General features: G+C 41.7%; 1 non-coding gene across 1 annotated transcript; it reads left to right on the top strand.

Annotated features, from left to right (window-relative positions):
* Positions 1-9,460: 9,460 nt before the first annotated feature.
* LOC131247439 (small nucleolar RNA R71) lies at positions 9,461-9,567 on the top strand. Its single transcript, XR_009171736.1, has one exon. It is a non-coding gene; the product is annotated as a small nucleolar RNA R71 (small nucleolar RNA).
* The last annotated feature ends 270 nt before the right edge of the window (positions 9,568-9,837 follow it).

The following is a 9,837-nucleotide window of genomic DNA, read 5'->3' as shown; positions in this document are numbered from 1 at the left end:
ATTGCATCCATAGCACTGCGCACCTAATCGACTTAAGTAGATACTTTGTGGCTTTTCACGAATCCGGCCCATTAAAAACTCTGGTCGACTAGTTTATGCTTCGACAAGTAGAGAAGTCAATGTAGATTTATCTAGCCTGAACCAAAGCTTGTCTTAGGCATTTCATTTGATACAACATTACACACACAATTACATTTACATTATGCAAGAACTAATCACAACCCTCAAAAGTTAGTCAGATCATAAGAAGTGGAGACTATACATTTATATGGGCAGAGTGGGTGCCTAACACCTTCCCCCTCTATAACCATGTCCCATACTCTGAAATTCACTTTAGGACTGAGAATCTTCAGATCCTCTTTCCTAGCATTTCTACAAGGTTTAGCCGACTATAGAGACGGAGTAATTGGCTAGTGGCGACTCTGGTAAAATATAACACCCTTCTACATACAATACGAAGCCCATGGAAAAACGTGATCCAATTATGATCCAACATCCACACAAAGTTAGTCCCCTAACATAAGATGACCGTACATCTCATGTTCACAGGCCACTCACATATGACGGTCATTGTAAAAAAATGGCCAACAAGATCTATGGACCACAACTTTCTTTAGTCAATGATTATCATGTCTAATCTCAAGTTTCCAAGGACTATTAGAGGAATCATTCATCATTGAACTCAAAATATGAATTAAAGATAACACTACTTTGAGGATCAACAAGTTGTCTTTAAAGGACTCATAGTCATTGTTATGGGTAAAAATGGATTGGTTAAAGAGAAGAGGTCAACTTGGACATCTTTACAGGACATGAAGTCGGCTAGCGCCGGTCATGACCAATGAGCTCTTCAATGGCCAAGGAAGAGAGGTCGGCAGGTCGATAGGTCCGCCAACTGCCCAATGATAAGGGGAGGCTCAAAGCTCATCCGAGTACTCAGGACAGGTCGACCAAGACAGGTCGGCATACTACCCCTAGGTCAGGTTAACTAAAACCACCTCGGCCTATTCTCGGAAGCTCAAGTCAGCAAAAACCACCTTGGCCTCGGCAGGTGGGCATCGGTATTGGCCTTAGCGGGTCAAATCGCCCATAGACCTTAGCCTCGGCCATTTGCCTCAAATTTCTCAAGGTTCAACCACTTGATTTTATCTTCACCAGAGATCATACGAAACGGTTGAGCAACGTCCACTGAACGCACAATTATAATTTAGAAAACTTCTCTACGCACATAATTAACTCTTACCCTATAAATAGAGGACTTAGATATGTTCACTCCCCAAGTATAGGGTTGTGATGTAGTAATAAACTCGGTAAGACCGAGGTCGAATCCACAGGGACTGAAACTTGTACGTGATCTGAAACTAACTAGATGTAGAACTAGCAAAAAGATGTAATCTAAATCCAATAGAATTTAAGGAATAATTGTGGAATAATTATCTAAAACTTAAGGAATTCAGAGGAAGAAAACTAGGGATTCAGAGGATCCACTTGTAGAGATCAGGGAGATCTTATGCCTGCTTCAGAAATCATGGAAATTAACTAGACTTCCTTTGATATAGTTTTCAAGAGGTGAAAGGTATATGAATTAGAATGGATTCCATCACCAAACCATGCCCAGGAGACAAAGTAAACAACAGAATTAAACTAATTACCAACCAACCAACAATGTATGAAGATCAGGAAGGGTACTGTCATCCTACCATGCCCATGGGACAATGATGAACAACAGGGCTTCCTGACTTCATAAACATAAAAAGGGGAAAGAAATACTCAAAGCCATTGCAAACCCATTGTAATTTCAGTCACAACAGACCATTAAAGACTAAGAAAAATATTCCTTTAATAATCAACTAAATCAAATTCAGTTTATGAATTTTAAATTAAAGGCACCAAGTAGAATCTCCCATCTCGCTACAGGCTTCACCTCTTAGCCCTAGCTAAGAGGTTCAGCCAGACATGGATGAGCTGGATCTCTAAAAAAAATAAACAAATTATAATAAAAAGAAGAAGAAACTCTCTAGCCTCTTAGTCTGCTCCACGGCTGCCTCCAGCCCCACGTTCAGCAGCCAAAATCTTCTCTTTTTCTTCCTTGCTCACAGCTCCACTCGCCCAAGATTTGGATCCCCGGTTGATCGATCCCCCTCTCCCTCTTTCTTCTCTCTCTTTATAGGTGCCAGGGGCCGTGAAGGAGAGGCCTGGCTGGATTGCGAAATCATTCGCGGCAGATTCCTCACGGAACTCTGCTTCTGCTCCAGGAAACGCTTAGCTGATTGCGTTTGGACTCAGTTTGAGAGGAGGAGTCTTCCCCCCTTTGAAATCTGCCAGCGTGGTGAGTGTAAGCACCCCTTGTACGATCAAATGGACGGTTTGGATCGCTAATCCGTTCACGGACGGTGGCCCGCAACTTCCCGCAACTTTCAATTTTCCCGGATGCGCATAAGGCTTACGCGGACGCGCTGACGTGTTCGGTGGGACCCGTGGCGATGTTTCTGATGAAATCACCCCGTCCATCAGATTCCTCTCAATTTTTTAATCAGAATGGGCTGGTTTTTGTCGAGTTTTGGCGTGGTCCACAGATGTTTTTCTTCCACCGTTCATCTTACGTTTGGATTGCTGAAATCATCTCTCCATTGTCTTCTGGAATTCCGCCTCCTAGTCGATGGTTACGCCTATACTCTGGAGTGAATGATCGGTCCAGATTTAACATCTGGAGAGCGAGTGGGGCCCACTGTTGAAAAATAGACGGACAGCGTCCGTTCGCTGTTACTGCGGAAGAAGAAGACTGGTCAGCGTCGGGTTGACCAGATCGGCTGGTCCGATGCAGCTCATGTGCGTGTACACTATATGCACGTCCAACTCGTTTGGAGTCCATGATGATGGATCCAGGAAATCCGCTCCGTTCATCCGTCTTGTCTCCTCAGATAATGAGTTGAGACTAAATTTTAAGCATATCCAGATCTCAGGTGGGCCCAAAATCAATGGTTTATGGGCTGTGATCTGAGCATTGGGCCACTTCCCGAGGGATCCACTAGCTGAAATTTGACGTGTACGGTTATTTTTTGGTCCTCAGGTCACGTATGAAGTTTTGAACTGATCAGATGGTGGGAACCCTATGATCTTGTGTTCTGGACGTCTTTTAGGCCTGTTTAAGATGAGTGGCTGGACTTTCTCTGATCTCTGACGTATAAATCCTCGATCGTGGTCCCATGCGGCCCCGTTCAATGTCTTGGTGATGCCTGAGCTTTAAATCCATGCTTTTAGCATCCTTTCCAGTCTGTGCTCGTAAATACGCCCTGCATCACAAACATGATTAAATCAGCCATTAAACGGAATTATGCTTGTAGATCCAAGTAATAACTGGGGTCTAATATGCAATATTTGACCCTCAACACAACCCCCAACCAGCATTTTGCTAGTCCCGAGCAAAGTATGCGGAAGATAAGTTGGAAATTGCAGAACACATTTTATAAACTCGAGTGATTTTTGAAAATAATCCAAAATTAGAAGTCTACGATTCATGATTGTTGGCACTACTTTCTCCTGAAATCAAGCTCAGAGTAAACTTCATAATCAAGTTCAAATATTAATCCCTTAATTAGAACAATTCCAAACACTGAATTCCATGGACGTATAGTCTAATCTCGACTTATCAACATTGAGATTCACCTCTCTATTTAAGGATATTATTGGTAACCAATAAGAGAATTCACGATAACCCAACTTGGCTTACACATTATCTTTTTATTCTTTTAATATTTGATTTTTTTTATTTTTTTCATTAAAAGTAACGCCAAGAAGGGGAATTGAGTCCTCACCTATAGGGAGCAAACCTATGGTAAAGACTGTACAACCAACTTTTTCTCATATCATTCATAGGGAATTAAATCTACACCTATAGGGAGCAAACCTATGGTGTAGACCATTCCCCAATCCTTTCAATTTCTCAGGTTAGTTCCTTTCAAGCTTAGTGATCACCAAATTAATCCTTCAATATCGAATGAAACCTTAATGTGTAAGCGAGATGTGACATGTAAAATTATGATTCAATCAATGTTTAAAACTTCTAATCATGGATTAATAGTTATAACTTAACTGTGAAATGTAACAAATAGTTGAATCCAAGAGTCATAAATTCCAACATCACTTATCTTGTAATTCTAACTCCAAGATAGCCGTCAAAATCGCTTCGAATTCATACGAAATTCTAAAAAAATTCAAAGATTTTCACAATTTTTGTTCAAGACCAAGAAAATGCTGATTAGGTCACCTAATCTCCCACCCCCAACCTTATATCTACATTGTCCTCAATGTAAAAGATATGAGCATGCAATGCACTTGGGACAACGAAAAGTAAATATGAAGTGATGTGAAGATAGTACTTGGATGATGAATCGAGAGACATTTTCCAAGAGATCGCAGCATGGGCATCGGTCAGCACGAGAGAGAAGGCAACACAAAAATAACAAAAATAAAATCCTACCTATACCACTTTCGTAGGTGCTCTCAATTACATTTAGAGTATGCAACAAGCCTTTAAACCCCTAGGTTGCCCCTAGTGGACGAGTTGTAGTCTCGTGAGGGTTTGCAGTAATGTTACCCACAAACATTGAACTAACTAATGATAAAAATGAAATGAAATGAAGAGCTAGGTTGCCTCCCAGGAGTGCTAAGTTTACCGTCTTCAGCCAGACAAATAAAGCAACTACCCTAGTCCTATGAAAGCGATAAACCTACCTATACCTCCATCAGACTAGGAGATCAATCCTAGTAAACAGGAGCAGTCAGGGGCATGGACATGTCCTCTGAATCAAATTTCTCGACAAATGGTTTTAATCGATGACCATTGACTTTAAACTCCTTGCCATTGTCGGGATCTCTTATCTCATTGGCCCCATGAGGAAAAACAGTAACAACAATGTAAGGGCCGGTCCAACGAGATCGAAGCTTACCCGAAAAGAGATGTAATTGAGAATTGTACAAAAGGACCTTCTGACCAGGCGTGAATGATTTTTGTAAAATGTGTTGGTCATGAAATGCTTTCATCTTGTCTTTGTAAATTCTCGAATTATCGTACGCATCATTCTGGATTTCTTCAAGTTCATTCAATTGAAGTTTGCATAGCAAGTCAGCGTTGTCCAGATTGAAATTAAGATTTTTGATCACCCAGTACGCTTTATGTTCCAGCTCCACAGGCAAGTGACAAGCTTTCCCATAGACAAGTCTAAAGGGAGACATTCTAATAGGGGTTTTAAAGGCAGTAAGGTATGCCCATAAGGCATCGGTCAATCGGATTGACCAATCCTTACGATCAGGGTTAACCGTTTTCTCCAAAATATGTTTAATTTCCCTATTAGAAATCTCAGCTTGCCCACTTGTCTGTGGGTGGTACGGGGTGCTCACCTTGTGAGAGATACCGTATTTCTTTATTAAGCTCTCAAATGGTTTATTACAAAAGTGTGAGCCCCCATCACTAATGATGGCTCGAGGTGTTCCAAATCGAAAAAGGATGTTTTCTTTTAGGAATTTAATGACCGTGCGATGATCATTAGTTCGACACAGAATCGCTTTGACCCATTTAGTGACATAATCCACGGTGAGCAAAATATACAGATTTCCAAACGATTGGGGGAATGGTCCCACGAAATCGATGCCCCAGCAATCAAATGCTTCAATGATAAGGATGAGATTCAAAGGCATCATATTTCGACGAGACAATGCTCCCAATTTCTGACAACGCTCACAAGCTTTGCAAAACTCATGAGTGTCCCTAAACATACTGGGCCAGTAAAAGCCACACTGCAGAATCTTGGCCGTGGTCTTTTTAGCAGAAAAGTGACCACCACAGGCCTGTAAGTGACAGAAGGAGATGATGCTCTGATGCTCATCATCTGGTACACATCTCCTTAGAATTTGGTCTGGGCAACATTTAAATAAATAAGGATCATCTCAGAAAAAGTTACGCACCTCGGTGAAAAATTTCTTCTTATCTTGCGCAGTCCACTGTGTCGGTATGGCACCTGTAGCAAGATAATTAGCAATATCAGCGAACCAAGGTGAATGGGAACTCTGAACAGTTGTTCATCAGGGAACATGTCATTGATATGGGTCGTCTCAAGGGAATCAGAGGTATTAAGGTGAGAAAGGTGATCGGCCACAACGTTTTCTACTCCCTTTTTATCTTTAATTTTCAAATCGAATTCTTAGAGTAGAAGGATCCATCGTATCAAACGGGGCTTAGAATCATTCTTAGAAAGAAGATACTTAAGTGCAGCATGATTTGTGTAGATAATAATCTTGGATCCGATCAAGTAGGACCTAAATTTGTCCAAGGCGAACACTACAGCTAAGAGTTCATTTTCCGTAGTCGAGTAGTTCACCTGGGTAGAATTTAAAGTTCTACTTGTGTAATGAATGACGTAGGGCCTCTTATCTTTTCTCTGGCCTAGGACCGCCCCAAGAGCATAATCAGACGCGTCGCACATAATCTTAAAAGGAAGGTTCCAGTCGGGTGGCTGCATGATAGGTGCAGTGGTTAACGTGCCTTTAAGCTTGGTGAAAGCTTCCTGGCATTGCTCAGTCCACTCGTACGAAGCATCCTTTTGAAGAAGAGTACATAAAGGATGAGAGAGGAGACTAAAGTCCTTTATGAATCGCCTATAAAATCCTGCGTGTCCTAAGAAGGATCGCACGTCTCTGATGTTCTTGGGTGGAGGTAGGTTAGAGATAAGATCGATTTTTGCCTTATCTACCTCGATTCTCTTGGACGAGATGATATGCCCAAGGATAATTCCCTTCTGAACCATGAAATGGCACTTCTCCCAATTAAGTACCAAGTTCTTTTCTTCACATCTTTTCAGCACACATTTAAGACTTTCCAAGCACTTGCTAAAATATTGACCGTAAACAGAGAAATCGTCCATGAGGACTTCTAGATATTGCCCCACCATATCAGAAAAGATACTAAGCATACATCGCTGAAAGGTGGCAGGGGCATTACATAGTCCGAATGGCATCCTTTGGTAGGCAAAGGTGTCGTAGGGACATGTAAATGTGGTCTTTTCCTGGTCTTCAGGGGCTATCTCTATCTGGTTGTAGCCCGAATACCCGTCAAAGAAACTGTAATAGGAATGACCAGCTAACCTTTCCAGGATCTAATCAATGAATGGTAAAGGAAAGTGGTCTTTCCTCGTGACGGTATTCAACTTTCTATAGTCAATGCACATTCTCCAACCAGTAGTGACTCTAGTTGGCATGAGTTTATTATTAGCATTGGCTACGATGGTGATTCCGGACTTCTTAGGGACCACTTGAGTTGGACTCACCCATTGACTATCAGATATAGGGTATATAATACCCACGTCCAATAGTTTAAGAACCTCGGCCTTAACCGCTTCCTTCATGTTTGGATTTAGTCTACGTTGTGGTTGCCGAGCGATTTTTGCATTATCCTCAAGATATATGCGGTGAGTACAAATCGAGGGATCGATTCCCTTGAGGTCCGCTATCATCTATCCCAGGGCTCCTTTATGCTCAATGAGAGTAGATATGAGTATACTCTCCTGTTCTTTCTCCAGGTGGGCAGAGATCACCACCGGGTATGTCTCATCTTGACCTAAATAAGCATATTTCAAATCAGAGGGCAAAGGTTTTAGGTCAAGCTTTGGCGGCTTGAAGTTAGACGGTAGAGGCACTACATCAGTTTGTGGCAATTCTTCAAATTGTGGCCATCACCGGTTAACTTCAAGTACCTGTGCAGTATCAAGCAAGGCGCACATCTCCCTAATCATGTCATCATCAAAATCATGGGAGTGGGCCAGGCACGTCTCTAGATAGTAGGAGGATAAGGTTAGAGGTGTCGTATCTTCCACGAAAGAGTCAATCATGTTAATGTCGTGGAAATCGTCATCCTCCTCTAAGTTTCTGCCGTTATTGAAAAAGATGTTTGACTCCAATGTCATATTCCCAAAAGACATAGTCATGACACCATTCCTGCAATTGATAATTGCATTTGAAGTGGCAAGGAATGGGCGGCCAAGAATGACGGGATCTGAGTGCTTATGTTGTTGATGGGTTCGGTGTCCAGGATGATAAAATCTACAGGGTAGTAAAATCTATCAACTTGGACCAACACATCCTCAATTATCCCTCTTGGTACACGAACAGAGCGATCAACAAGTTGTAGTGTGGTTAGGGTGGGTTTTAATTCACCCAAGCCTAACTGTTTGTATATCGCGTAGGGAATCAGATTGACGCTCGCTCCTAAATCAAGAAGTGCATGATCAATTCGATGGTCCCTGATTACACATGATATGGTTGGGCTACCAGGATCCTTGAATTTTTGTGGCACGTCTTGCTTTAGGATGGCACTCACTTTCTCGATCAAGAAGATCTTCTTTTGAATACTCTGCCGTCGTTTGGTCGTGCATAGGTCTTTCAGGAACTTTGCATATGAAGATATCTGTTTCACGACATCAAGTAGAGGAATGTTGACTTTCACTTGTTTCAACACCTCTAGGATATCTTGAGAGTTAGAGAGAGGTTTTGGTGAAACCAACCGTTGAGGGAATGGAGCAACTGGCTTCTCTAGAAATTCCGGTTCTAATTTTTGTGGGGCATCACTAGATCCATCATTGTTGTCCTCTTCTGGTTCCTGAGGCTTTTCGGGCCTAACTGGAAGAGTTTTATCAATGATCTTTCCACTCCTAAGAGTGGTGATGGATTTAGCGTGCCCCATCTGATTTGAAGAGCTGGGATCACTAATCTCGTACTGCGGTTTAGGATTGGGGAGAGGTTGTGCAGGAAGCATCCCTTTTTCTATAACCGTCATACGAGAATCTATCTTTTGCATAAAATCTGTAATTCCCCGCATTGCCTGAGCCAGCTCTTGTATGAAATTTTGAACCGGTTCCTCTTGAGGTTTCACTTGATTTGGATTTTGATTGAAGAAACCTTGAGGAGTAGCCGTTTGTCCATTCCTCCAACTAAAGTTTGGATGATTTTTCCAACCAGGATTGTACGTATTGGAGTTAGGTCCAGTAAAAGGTCTTTGATAGTTGTTTACGGCATTGGCTTGTTCATTCGAAAGGCAGGTATTGTAGGACAGTTTTCAGTTGTGTGAATGTTGCAATCACAGATGCCGCAAACAATTTCATTAACCTTATCCTTCTTTCCTTCCATGGCCTCAACTTTCCTTATGAGCGTAGTCACTTTACCCTTGAGATCATCCTCTTCTTTCAAGAGATATAATCCACCTTTCTCCTTTAATTGAGTCGGCCTAGATGTGGTGTTCGACTTTGGGTAATAGTCCCATGATTGTGTTTTTTCAGCAAGACTATTGAGGTAATCCCATACCTCGTCAACATCTTTATTAATGAACTCTTCATTACACATTGTCTCGACCATTTGGCGCATGGAAGATGTCAGTCCATCATAGAAAAAATTTGTAATGCGCCACGTTTCAAATCCGTGTTGTGGGCATGAACTGACCAAATCTTTGAACCTTTCCCAACATTGGAAGAATGTTTCATCTTCCTTTTGGGCAAAGTTCATGATTGCTTTTCTGAGGGTAATCGTTTTACGATGTGGGAAGAATTTTTTTATGAATTCCCTCTGCATGTCGTTCCATGTGCCAATGGATCTAGGACGTAGTGAATGTAACCACGTCTTAGCTTTCTCTTTTAAGGAAAAAGGAAAGAGTTTCAGCCTAATTGTATCCTCAGATACATTAGGAAAACATAATGTAGCTATAATCTCATCGAACTCTTTCAAATGTAAATATGGACTTTCTGATTCAAGTCCATGGAATTTGGGAAGGAGTTGGATAACTCCTGGCTTGAT

The sequence above is a fragment of the Magnolia sinica genome, chromosome 5, assembly GCF_029962835.1.
Source record: "Magnolia sinica isolate HGM2019 chromosome 5, MsV1, whole genome shotgun sequence".
NCBI lineage: Eukaryota > Viridiplantae > Streptophyta > Magnoliopsida > Magnoliales > Magnoliaceae > Magnolia > Magnolia sinica.
The sequence above is the reverse complement of the archived record's forward strand: the minus strand, read 5'-3'. Positions and strand labels throughout refer to the sequence as shown.